This window comes from Acanthaster planci, linkage group LG15 (genome assembly GCF_054643075.1).
Source record: "Acanthaster planci isolate LZ-2023a linkage group LG15, COTS_SCS, whole genome shotgun sequence".
Classification (NCBI taxonomy): Eukaryota; Metazoa; Echinodermata; class Asteroidea; order Valvatida; family Acanthasteridae; genus Acanthaster; species Acanthaster planci.
Genome location: NC_141791.1, coordinates 7,877,877 through 7,891,243, shown reverse-complemented (window position 1 = coordinate 7,891,243; position 13,367 = coordinate 7,877,877). Strand labels below are relative to the sequence as shown.

The following is a 13,367-nucleotide window of genomic DNA, read 5'->3' as shown; positions in this document are numbered from 1 at the left end:
CAGGCAAATTGAGGGCGCTCTTGTTTCAGACCTTTCCAAAAGTAGGTCTTGCCTTTCACGTATTAGGGGAAATTAGAGGTATTGCCTGCCAAAAATCGTTATATTTGATATTTGTAAAATTTTCTAAGATACAGTTTGGGTGATGAGTTTTATATTTAAATTTTAGAGATTCGGAATGTTGTGTAGAGGAGTCATTTTGGCTTTGTACGTCGCTTATTTTAGCTTGCTGATCTTCACATAGGCTAACGTTGCATATTATTGAATGTTTGTACACGCGACCGATTTCCATCGTGACGGGTCTTTGATAGTTGAGTGCATCGTTTGGATTGTTCATCACACAATAAACAAGTACTTTGTACAAGCATGGCCATCTACAAAGTGTCTTCAGTACTATAGTACAGCAAAGTTGAGGAAATTAAACTCTTGCAGTGTACGACTTTGGAGGCCTGCGCCGGTTTATCTTGCGAGAATTATCTTGTTCCAGAGACCTGACATGTCACAGTCTATGGGAACTTTAACAAGGAGATCACTTCACACAAAATTTTTATATTTACACCATATACATCTAAATTTATTCAAAACAATAATTATGCACAACTTGAAATTGCAGGGGAAATATCTGAAAATGTCCCTCAATGCAGAACTTGGCCCATGACCATAGAACAGCAAATTCATCAATCGTACTAGATTTATCTTACAATTAAATTTCCTGCCCAATTCTTATTTTACACAGTCAAATTCCGCTATACGAATTATTCAATATTTGCAATGCTCAACCATCAATTCACGTTAAAAAACTGTCAGTTTCTTGTACATCCTTTATTCATATGAACAGTTCTAGAATCCTTATTTTGCCGGTCAATTCTCAAGGCTCAATATTAAAACGTATAACCACACAATCCGTCCGCACTGTGGAGGATATATATATAGTAAATTAGCCAGAGTTACTTCAAACTGCAATTCCTTACCTAATATCTAGACAAGTCAAATAAGTCGAACAATTTATACGTTTATAACCAAAATATCACAATACTACGAGTAGTTCACCACAAGGGTGACATTTATACAGCAAAAAATCAGTACATTTCCCACGACGTGTGACTTTTAAACAGGTGCAACAAACCAAATAAATCAATTATCTCGAACTTTCAATCCTCTCCACAAGATAAGGCCAAATACAGAGGGAATCAAAAAAATTAATCAGAATATTATACAACTATAAGAAATTATTTATGAAGGGGAGATTTGCAGTGGTGCTCGTCACAGCTACGGTAGTTCCACACCCATCGTCCAGATCGCCAAGGCTAGTTGAATTGCCAGAGCAGGATGACGCTGTGGAGAGCCGCCTGTAGTTTCATCTACACAGGTTCGGGAACAGCGAGGCTTCACTCTGCCAATGGAGTTCCCGGCAGCTAAGACTCTCTCCAGGCTTCACAGATTAACTGGCTGCCTATAACATCAGGGATCCGCTGATCCATGTACATCATATAAAGACCATCTACAATAGAAAATCATCAAACTACGCCTTGCCAAAACGAGTACAACAACAACTCTGTCAAGATGGCACATTAAATCAATTCCAAGCAATTAAAATAGCAAACCATAAGGTATAACTTACGACTGCCGTTTTTCCGCCGACATATGCTTGTCCGAGCCACCCCCAAGACTTCACAGAGCCTCAATCATCTGTGCCAATAGCCAAGGGACGGCACAAGCTAACCAAAATGGCTAAGTCAGCATAAATCAGAACACCGTGTTCCCTCTACCGCAACATGTAGCAAATCTCACACCACACCCTGTTTAATCAATCCTTATATACATTCACACCCACATTCAGCAAGTGCCAAGTGTGCACTCATGCACGCCCCTGCATTCCAAAGCTGGGCTAGGGCTAACACAAAGGTGAACTAAGTTAATAAATACAAAACTACAATAGCCAACAGCAATCATGGTCCTGCCAGGGAAAGACTAAAAAAAAATGGTTACTCTGATTCAGCTGTGACAGACATGTGTAAAAAGTTGAATCTGTATCGCTGATCTGCTCTGGTGAATTGAAATTACACACGTTTGTCACAATAAAGTAGTGAACAGGAGATTGTGTATCCTAGCTAATTTAAGTGTCAGTGACAAACAGTGGACAGTTTTAACCCTACACAACGAAATCCATCACAATGGTTGTTGACTGTTAAGAGCATAGTGTTAGATGTCATTGAGACACTTTAAGTGAAAAGGCAATAGTATTCATGTGAACGTGAAGGGACGCAGAGAGACAGTCTACGATGACATGAAATCGTATGGAAATGCTTCATCACGGCTGACGCTAACACAGACGCAGATAGTCGACAAAGTTAGATCGCCAGAGTTTGCCAGTAATATGTCCCTCTGAATTAAATATAGGATGTGTAAAAAGGACACCCAACTTTAAGGGTTTGCTGTGGCCAAGCTACACACTCTATAGCGGAAAACTTGGTATCATCTCAAAGTAAAGACATAGTGCTTTTAATGGTGCCTCATTTATAATTTTACCGTTACGCATTACTGAGCAGCAATGTGTTGAAATTTAGGTGCATAATTGGGGATGGCTCACTCTGATCTGGAACAACATTGACACTGAATATTTTTTCTCTGAAATTTTGTCCCTTTAAATCCAATAAAGAAGTTTTCATAGACTTTTGATTTTTCATTGTCCTATGCCCTCCATGTAACCCCCTACTATCTCCAGACACAGTGGGCATCGACGTCTCATGTCGTTTACTGCTCCTTATAAGGTATCTAGCTGAAAACGTTTGCGTTAGTGGAAAGTTTTCACCACAAAGATTCACTGTTCTGCCTTAAACTGCATCATTGTGACCTCAGGTTCACACACACTGTCTGAAGACCTGTCAAAGCACTCAGGTTTTTATCCAAAACGGTTGCACAATCAGCGAAGACATTTTCCATTCGCACCCAATTCAAATATGAAAGGGGCAATATTAATTTCAACTGACCTGAGCCACCTCCACTTATGCACCTAAATCTCAACACATTGGTGCTCAGTGATGCGAACGGTAAAATAAAAAATGAGGTATCACTAGAAACCAATGGTTCTCTCCTTTATGATGATACCAAGTTTCCCGCTAGAAAGTGTGTAGCTTGGGTACAGTAACCGTTTAAAGTTGGGTTCCCTTTTTTATACACCCTGTATACCAACCACGCCTATTTTTCTCCTTATGATTAAAAAAAGTGAAATCCCAAGTTCGAACAACACAATTGACCACGAATTAAACACGTCGAACTCATTAACCAGTTTAAACGTAAGAAATGATACTACCACCTAAAAAGCATTTCGGAGTTCGCGTGCTGTTGGCTATAGTTACCAAGAAAATTTCGCGCTGGTGTAGGTCTAGTCATAGAGGAAGGACACAGGAGTTTGCACTGCCAGGCCATTGTGTGGTTTTCATACAGTTTGGGTTAGGCCGTCGCGCGGTGCCGTCGTGCCTTACTGTTTCTAAAAATGGCTGATGATTACTAAGGCCAAAAGAGGGCGTCTGTTACAAGTCTTAGAAAAAATAATGTGCTTGCACGACGGTTGCTACGGAAGCGTATAAGGGCCACTTGCAAAAAAACGTTTTTCGAGATACTATCTCGCCGGGGCGAGTTATTTATCTCGCCGCGGCGAGTTAACTTAAACTAGGTTAACTCGATGCATATTAAGATTCAGTCTGGATACCAGACCCAATGATTCCTACTACTTTTCTAACCAAGGCTCCTGTACCAACCAATGTCCACGTGATCAACACTCCTCCAGATTTCCGGGAATATAGTCGAACTATTTCGAACTTATCCTGTCCATATTAAATTCAATTTAACGTCAACACGTTTTCTTTAATGCTCCTAAAAACTGTAAAAAATGCCACAAAGATTAAAATTGGTGGCCAGATGAAAGGGGAGAGGAAAATAAAACCTACTCGGATGGTATCATTAATATTCGGTATTTCCGACCTTGTCTGTACCAAGAATTTTGTGAACTGTCCATGGTATATCGGTCAGAGTACGAAATCCACTACAAAGTAGAATTAGGGTAAAAAAAATTACAACATGTTTTTGTTCAATTAAATGCATTTTACTTATAAAGCAAATGTGTTTTAAGCGAAAGTCATTTTTAAAAAGCTCGTATTTTAGTTTAGTATAGGCCTACATTTTTCAAAACCGAACAAGATCTTAAGGATCTCATTTCGTTTTTAGATTACGAATCGAGTGAATCGCTGCACAGGACCTTCTTTTTAGGGTTAATGCTCGGACATGATACAATTGAGATCCGTCGTTATAGCCCTCTTCCCAAATCAACATTCCCTTCTACTGGCATTTAAATTGATCAGAGGGTCTGCCCAAGTGCCTACAAATAAAAAAACCGCACAAAAAAAGGTCAGAGTACGGTCACGGTACCCTTTTTCCAGTCAAAGGGGGGCCCACCACAATCAACAAAAATTGGACACCCCCCAACGCAGTGAAACTACTCAGACAGCTGTCTAGACAGCTCAAAGACACATCAGAGAGACCGACCATTGATATAAGACAGGCCCAGGCTTGCCCAGGCACTTGGTTTGTGCATCGTTATCAGCACGTGGCTTAGATATTTACATACAATCCCCATGGGACTTGGCTGGAGGCAGGCTCTGGAAAAGAATTACTCAGCTCAGGGGAAGTCCTCATGTTAAAGGTGACTAAACAAGGCTGTTCATCATCTACAGAGAGACAAATTAACAGGAGGTTTTTGCATGTGGCCGAAATGTTTTAATTACGCAATTAGAAAAAAATTGATCCCCATGGGAGCAACTCCGCTCTACGTCAGGTTAAAGAGCAAATGAATTTTCATGTACCCAACGTAGTCTCTAGGATTGACGGAAGTTTTAAAAATCGAAATTCTTTAAAATAGACCAAAAACTTTACAATGTGAACATTTTGTCGAAATTTGGACATTTGTTACAACGTAACGGCTTATGTATTTTACGGAAATTAAGAGATCATCTGAATTGAGAAAACATCTGATCTGAGAAAGTATCCGAATTGAGAACGCATCCAAAGCCGCGTATGAAAAGTATTCTTTTAGACGGTATTCTGCGAAAGCCTAACAGTGTTTCAAGCATATTTTTTTTTAAAATGAGGCATAATTTTCCAAGATTGTTTTAACGAAGCTTTTGCAAGTTCCTTTATTTGTGGTTGCTTATTAATTTGGATTTATGTCATTTTGGATGCTTTCTTATTTAGGATCGCATCAGATTTTGTATAAAACACGTGCACTGAATAGCTGCTTTACGCTGAAAAGAATTCCCATTTCCAATATACTTTCAGTCTAATCTGGACAAAATATTTTGTTTCGATCCAAAACATATTTCGATCACTATATTTATTTCGACTATTCTCGGAAATCTGGAGGAGTGTTTGTCACATCGACACTGGTGATACAGGACCCTTGGTTAGAAGAGTAGTCGGAATCGGGTCTGGTATCCAGAATGAGTCTTAATATGCAGTGAATTGAGTAAGTCGCCAAACTATCTCGCCACAGCGAGATAAATAAGTCGCCGCGGCGAGGTAGTATCTTGAAAATATTTTTCTGTAAGTGGCCCGTATATGCTTCGTAGGGTTGCACTAATACAAAAAAGTGCAAAATCAGTTGACTCTCTCGGGAAGGGGTCATCCGTTTTTTCACTGGAAATTCAAGATTATGGCCAGAAGATCCCTTTTCGTTTCAATTTTATGGCGGTTAGCCACGTGAATTTTTTTATTTGCCTTTCCCCGAAGAAATCCCCCAAACAGTAGTGAAACTATGCGTTCAACCCTGAATGCAGCAGCCCGCCTCTATGGAGCTTTTTGTGGAAGAATATCCTGGAACTGGAAACTACCGGTCCCAAATTCAAGATTTGTAAAAATATTTCAATGATCCCTCCTGATTATGGCATGTCTTATTGTAAAAAACCACGTGGGATCATAAGACATTAATGAGCTCGCGCGCAGAAATCCAACGATTTGGTGGAATGCACAAATAGGCCCTTTCAATACTTGATCATGAAAAATGGTATCTATTGGCATTGAACTTAACTATGTCGCCCCCTGTTTTCACCAGTAATGAGGCAACGGTGAGAGCACGATGCAACGGCTGAAGGCCACAACGCAGCAGGTCGACGGCACGGCGCGACGCCATGACGTAACGCATTACACGCTGCATAAAGGTAATGAGAAGGGGGCGACACCACGACGCGACAGAGCTGTCGTAGCGTCAGTAGTCTGTCGGCCACGTTGCTTGCCATTCCCTTGGACTTGAGTCCTCCATTCGTGACGTAGTCCCCCTTTATAAATGTGCATAGTCGCTCGTGTGCATGTGAGGTTATATTAACTATTTTTGTGGGATTGTCAAGGGCTGCCGTCTGTGGGTGCTTCTGTGTTCATCGACTGGCGGGTGTCACTACCGCCCCGACCTCTCCCCTCCACCATAGTATAATGTTGACAATTGTTGACTATAGTCACACAGAAGACACTTTAAGCATGAGTATCAAACTGAGCTTTAAAATTTAGGTTGGCCTAACTACTGAAACAGTTGGAGGTTACGATCATCGGAAACGAGGTTAAGTGGTGGCTTTTGCTTCAGTTTTAAGAGCTTCGCAAAATCAATTTCGACGATGACTATTAAAGAATATATATTTGCTATTAGTGCAATTTGTTCTGTACCACAAAATGTCCCCATGGCTTAGTACTTCATGTGGTGCTCTGTAACAGAATTATCTGTCAGTCTTGTGCTTTGGCCCTTGAGAAATAATATGTCGCGTTCAATAAAATACAAGACGAATTTGCGTTTGTGTGCTAGTCCCCAGTGAGTGAATAAGTATGTTGTGATGTATTTAGGTGTCTGCCACAAAAAATGGGGTCATTACCCTTCTGTCAAAACTTCGCCAGTTTTTGATAGAATTGGTTACCGATTATGCTCTTCAATACCTTGTATAAGCTGGCCTCAGCCAATATCGCCGAGAGAACGAAAAAATACCTGCCTCATATCATTTAGATCGTTGAAAGGGATTAATGGCTGGTTGTTTTTTCAGTGAAAATATCCGTACTAGTATGTACAATTTACTCAGCATAGCTGAGACTAATAATATTCCCGGTTTATTTCTTTTAGTTGAGTTTGAAAAAGCTTTTGATTCAGTCTCTCACGTTCATATTCACAATCCACATCTTGACTGCTGAGAAAGGGAAGGCGAAGGTGAGGCACACCCTTAAGTCGGGCTCATACTGTCTCCTACGCAATGACACCACAGCATCCATACAGAAGAGAGTAAACACCAAGCTACTCGCTTTACATTGGTCTGGAAACCTTTCCATGGCCCTGTACCGTCAGCTCTGCGTTTGCAGCTCAAGATGCCTCGCTACTTCGGTCAACCCAAGATCCATAAGCTATACGCTCCACCGTAGTACCCAGAGGAAGTCCCTGCACCTGTCACATAGCCAAGAACCTAGCCAAGATCCTGCACCCACTTGTCAGCAACACCGAACACCATATCAAGAACTCAAAACAGTTGGCCACAATCGTCGAAGGCCTAGCCCCACAACCCAACGACATCACGGTCAGCTTCGCAGTGTCCCTCTTCACCAACGTTCCTAGCTACTACCGACGCCTGCAAGATTGCACTTCACTTCAAGAACGAACATACCTCACCCCAGCTCAGATCCAAGACGATACTTATTACCTGCACATCATCCGTGGGCTTCCAATGGCATGACAAGTTCTTTAAAGAAACGACCGGAACCTCTATGGGATCAGCTATATATCCCTGATTCTTGCTGACATCTACATGGAGCGATTCGAACAAACACTCATTGCAACAGCCGATCTCCGCTCGAGAGTATGGCTTAGATACGTCGACGATATAAGTTTGGAATTATGGCCTCATGGTCAAGACAAACTAGGAGCCTTCCTGGAACACCTTAATGGACTCAGTACCAGCATTCAGTTCATCGTGGATCAAGAAAGATCAAGGCACCATCTCCTTCTTGGATGTGGAGGTATCCGTGCAACCCGATGGCATCCTCGCCCGCAATGATACCGTAAACAATTCACATGGACCACTACTTTCACAGGCGCTCGTTTCATCATCCCAAGATCAAGAACTCCGTCAACACCACGCTCGTCCGTCGTGCGTACATCGTATGCGACCAAGACAGTCTGCCCAGCGAGTTACACCACATCTCCACAGCGCCACAGACCAACGGCTTCAGGAAATCTCACGTCAAGACCCACGAACGAGCACCCCACCTCGACCGATGAGTCTCCTCTGTCTTAGGTCAGCCCAATAGGTACACTCGTTCCGTCACCCTCCCATATATATATATAATTGGGACAACGTAAGTTTGTTACAGCATAGGTTACAGCTAAAGATAACCCCGGAAATGCTTCTTACAATTAATATACGTGCCCATTCATCTAGTTTCTAGCCACAAGATCGATTCTTCATTACTCTGTTAATCATTAATCCAATGAAATACACGAGAGAAACTTGAATAAAAGGCCCTCAGTGGGGGGGGGGGGTCGCTGCTACATCGTTATAGATTAAGTTACAAGATTGAATTACAAATATTTGCTAAGTTTTATTTAAAAGCATTAAAATGTTGAGATTTTAATTTCTTTGTTTACTTAAAAAAGAGAAATCAATGCACGGTCAATTCACATTATACATAAACCACTGCGCTGTTTTTTACAGCGCGGTTATTTAATGGATCGATTCAAATCCGACAGGTTGTCCGAATCAACCACTAACCTAATCCAAGTCAAACTGAGTCCAGAAAGGCTTTGATTCTGAGCACATAGTCATGAGTCCAGACTGGGACTTGAGCCCTCCGGCCTAGATGTCACCTGATTTAAAAGTTATTTCTCACAAGGAATATGTTGGCTTACATCAAAATACCGATTTTTAAAATGTCCATTTATTTATTTATTTAATTGTCTTTTCAGCCTCCCTATTGATACTCAATACTAAGTCTTACTGATAATTACCATCCGGCATAGGCCCAATTACCGTGAAAAACTGCTAAACCATAACCGAGGAACTGTGTGGTTAAACCCACAAATGAAACCAAAGGGTCTAAATACCGCATCTGACTTGTAGAGAGAGTTAGAAAACGTCCTGCTCTGTTGTTATAACTCACCCATTTAATTAGCCAACTTAGCAGAGATTCTCTGCAAAAGTAACCGTTTTAGCCATCATACACGGGCTAGTTCATTACCAAGATATGTCTACAAGCAAACTAAAACCCCTACATGTTTTTCTCCTTTTTTGGGGAGGGGGTGTTGTTATGTACTTGTATACACACAGCCAGTACATGTAACAGATTATGTAACGGTACCATACACGACTCTGTGCGTGACCTGTGTTTGATACCAGGCCACGGTAAATAACCTCAGTGGTCCAGAATGTTCTAGTTGTGCGTTACGGAGGTATAGTGTATGTCCTGGAATTTTTTCCATTTGATTATGTAAAGCCGAAAATGTCTATTATAAGAAACTTATGTAATGATGAGAACGTTGTGGAAATTAAGAAATTTCAAGACGAATATAGACTAAAGACAGGACGAGAGTGAGAGAGAGACACACACACACACAGCTACAGAGATTATGAAAGGCAAGGCAGGCTGTGAGAAGTTTTGACTTGTTGGTTCTGCACCATTTCAACCTGTGGTGGCGAGTCTCTGAGAAGAAAAGTTTGTCCAGACCAAGTGAAGTGCAGAGCTGAATCTTGTTGCGGAATAGACAGTTTGTGAACTGAATCCAGTTCTAGTTTGTGGGATCATCATATTTCGTCGTATTTGCGACGGTCATTACGCCCTCGTCGTTTCGTCTCGAGCTCGGCCATTCTTGACGTGGTCTTTGTCCCCGTTGCAGCTCATTTTTGCACCGTCAAGAACTGAACTGTTTTCACCATATGTGGAGTCCAGCATTCTTCGCTGTAGTGCCTAAAAAGCTCTCGCCCATGAGAACACCTTGTTTATATGAGATATTCCTTATTGTAGCGTGTCCCGCTGAACAGGGTTCGACGCTGGTATAGATTGACACACCGCAACTCGCCGTTTTGGTCACGAAATCTCTGTTTTATTGCTGTTGCGTACACCACAATGTGCTCTTCCGACAAGCTCTAAACATGGCGCCTGTCGGCTGGGACTGCGCAGGCGCGAAGCGGGAAAACCGCGGGCCGTTCGCATACCAGTGCGGGCAGCCAGCCAACTCCATGCGGGTCCGAGCTGGCGCTCCCACCGGCCGGACCCGCCGGCGCTACATTATTGTGAACTTGTTCCAAGCAGCATTTTCTTTGAGTTTTTTTTTAAACAGTGTACCATTCTCATTGTACACAATTTTTCTGCATGTTTGTACTCTTCTTCGTTGTATGAAAACTCTTTTACACTCCTATTTAGTTAAACACTGCAAAGTACAATTAAACTTATCCATGAAACTGAGGCCGCTGTTGCTGTGACATTATCTAGGGAAAACAAAGTTCAGTGCATAGGAATTTCTGTTCAAATTTCACTGCCTCCTTCTCTCATTTCTGAGAGAAGGAGGCAGTGAAAGGGTGGCCATGAAAGGTCGTTGGCCCCTGTGAATCTGGGTTGTATTGTGACGGAACGAACTGTCAGTGAAACACCTGGGGGAGTGTAATTTTTGTGTCTGTTAACTCCCAAAGTGCGCCCTCACGTTCACTCGAACCACGCGTTCGTGCCAGTCGCGGTCCAGAAGTCGTGAACATTGGCTGTAAGTTTGGGCGAAGTGAGAAACGTAGGTTCAAACACTCACACAGGCAAAGACACTTCATCAGTATATACTGCTGACAAACGGAAAAGGTTATACAGTATACCGATGTGTGACGTCAATTTAAACCAAAACGTATAGTGTAAACCAACAGAGTACGAGCGCTTGTTGGTTCAAGCGCTGGTTCTCTGGCTGTGTATTCACACATACTGTGTGCATGTGTGTACATAGTATGGTGTTCAAATTGTTCCTTTATAACGGCAGTTCTCCATTTTTCACAACCCCCTCCTGTGTGTATAACCACTCATGCACATAGGTGGGTAATATTCTTGATTGGGGGAAGACACCAGCACAATAATATAATTTCCCAAAGGTATGGGAGGTTTCTAGTTCCTCATGTGAAACTAAATATCCGGTACTTTAGAGAGTTTAGTAACCACGTTCAAACCACGTAATTCAGAATACTCTCCTTGTAGGAGTACATCCATGTCGGTTCTGAGTAAAACTAGCACTCTGGTTAAAATACCGTAAAACAACAGTTCCCATGCAAATGCTACTTCGAGCCACTATCCATGGAATATGAGGACATCCCATGTAGGCCTTTTAACCTTTACCTCTGAATAAGTTGACGACGCCAGTAATGATCATTATACAAGCACAACCACCTTAGCAAAGGAGAGGAGCACAGCTAATCCACTAGCCCACCGAACACTCATGCAGTTGATGAAAACTATCGACACTAGGCCTACCAGGACCAAGGCAAAAAGAAAAGATTAGAAAATATAAGTGTTTGGAAATGAAATGGTCTTTTACAATATCACCGAATTCAGTGCAGTATATTTTTTCAGGCGACCAACCTTGAGGATATTGTTTTCGATCAAAGTCAATACCATGAAACTTCGGCGACCGAGTTCTGTGTTTCGATTTGTCAACAGTGCGTCACTTAATATTCTTAGATTCTGTCTTTCGATTGGCTATTTCTAGTGTTTTGCTGTGCACACACAAACTTGTGAAACCAGTGTTAGTCGTGGATGCTACCGGAAGAAATTCTACATCCGTAGGAAGAGCTCAAAAGAGGACATGTCTTCTCTCCCGTAATGCCATAGAGTCAAAAACAATATCCCAAGATGGCAGCCTATGTCTGAAATTTACAACACTGTGGTGTTGGATTCTTGCTTCAGAGTGGTAGATGTATATATGACCAAAGCTCTGTCTGTAAGGTGTTTGGCGCCCCGACTCCTATACCGCCCTTTGTTGTTAAAATGTAGTTGGTAGTGCAACGGCAGCGCTGACATGCCGGGTGGGGGCGGAACCTGAGTCTCCGCAGGGTGGAGAATAAACTCCCAGTAAGGGATGGATGGACCATGGAGGAAGGACACAGGAACTGCCTGGGCTACAACATCTGGCTAATTACCGCTCCCTGGCATGCCCAGTATGTCCATAGCCAGAGCGCAGCGAATGCTCGCCACGCACCACCTGTATCAAAACCGTAAGCCCCCTTTGTACCCCATGATCGTCACCGCAATTTTTCGCTTTTTTTGTTTTTTGCAGCATAGGAAGATGAATATTCAGGCCATCGTTGGTGCTTGTATGATCTGACAACATCAAATAATGCTTGCGGAGTTGCTTGTATTAGGCTGTGTGCCGTAAGTATTCATGTGCAGTTATTGCCCTTATCGAACGCTTTCTTCTGGAGTTGTTTGGGAATAAATAGCGAAGTTGTTTATGAGATATTGTGTTTTATTTGAATCATTTTTAAAACTGGATTTACACAAAAAGGTATTCTATTATATTTCATGATCACTCCTTGTGATGACACAGAGCATTTTGTTTTTCGTGATCTTAACTGTCCTGTGGTGGCTCAAATGTTGTTGGCCAGTCTTAGCCAAATTCGTAGAAAGACTTTGAAAATTGGTGTTTAGGAGTAACAAAATAAAATTACAAACATTGCATGGATAATGGAAAAGTGCCTCAAAATCTAAAATAAAAAAATGATAACGGCAAAAGTAAATCTAATGCTATATGTTTTCCTTTTTATTTCCTTGTCACTGCGAAAAGTTGCAATTAATTGCAGGGAAAAGTCCACAAACACTGCAAGGATATTACTGGCCCTACTTGTCCGGTTAAGCTGCAGGCAGTGATCAGGCATTTTTGGAATGTTTACTATTGTTTGTCTGACCAGGCGGCGATGATCATCGAGCACTTTGATGTGCCAGAGTTGTAACTCCTTCTATGTCCTTCCTCCATGATTGGACGGCTGGGCTTTGATCACTGATGTAATTTTATTCCTAAGTTGATCGGTCTACAGAAAAGAGCCCTAAAATTGATACAAAACACAAATCCTACTGAATTACACGGCGCACAAATTTATGTAAAAACTATAACCACAACTCATTTACCCATTCTAGTACATATATAAGTAGCGTAGAGTTAAATATGCGTGTCTACGACAAAAATTACACTGCAAACGCACAATTTAAAGCTACAACAGTGATCGATCTCGCTATCATTGTGGGTTATGCAAATGAGCAGTCCACGTGATCATGCAAGACACACAGGCCCTTTGTACACAGGTGAAGGTTACAAATAATTGAGAAGACAA

General features: G+C 41.8%; 1 long non-coding RNA gene across 1 annotated transcript; it reads right to left on the bottom strand.

Annotated features, from left to right (window-relative positions):
* Positions 1 to 541: 541 nt before the first annotated feature.
* On the bottom strand, positions 542 to 2,299 carry LOC147796651 (uncharacterized). The gene is made up of 2 exons (XR_015427913.1): positions 1,619 to 2,299; positions 542 to 1,498 (listed from the first exon to the last, which is right to left on the bottom strand). It is a non-coding gene; the product is annotated as an uncharacterized LOC147796651 (long non-coding RNA).
* Between the last annotated feature and the right edge of the window lie 11,068 nt (positions 2,300 to 13,367).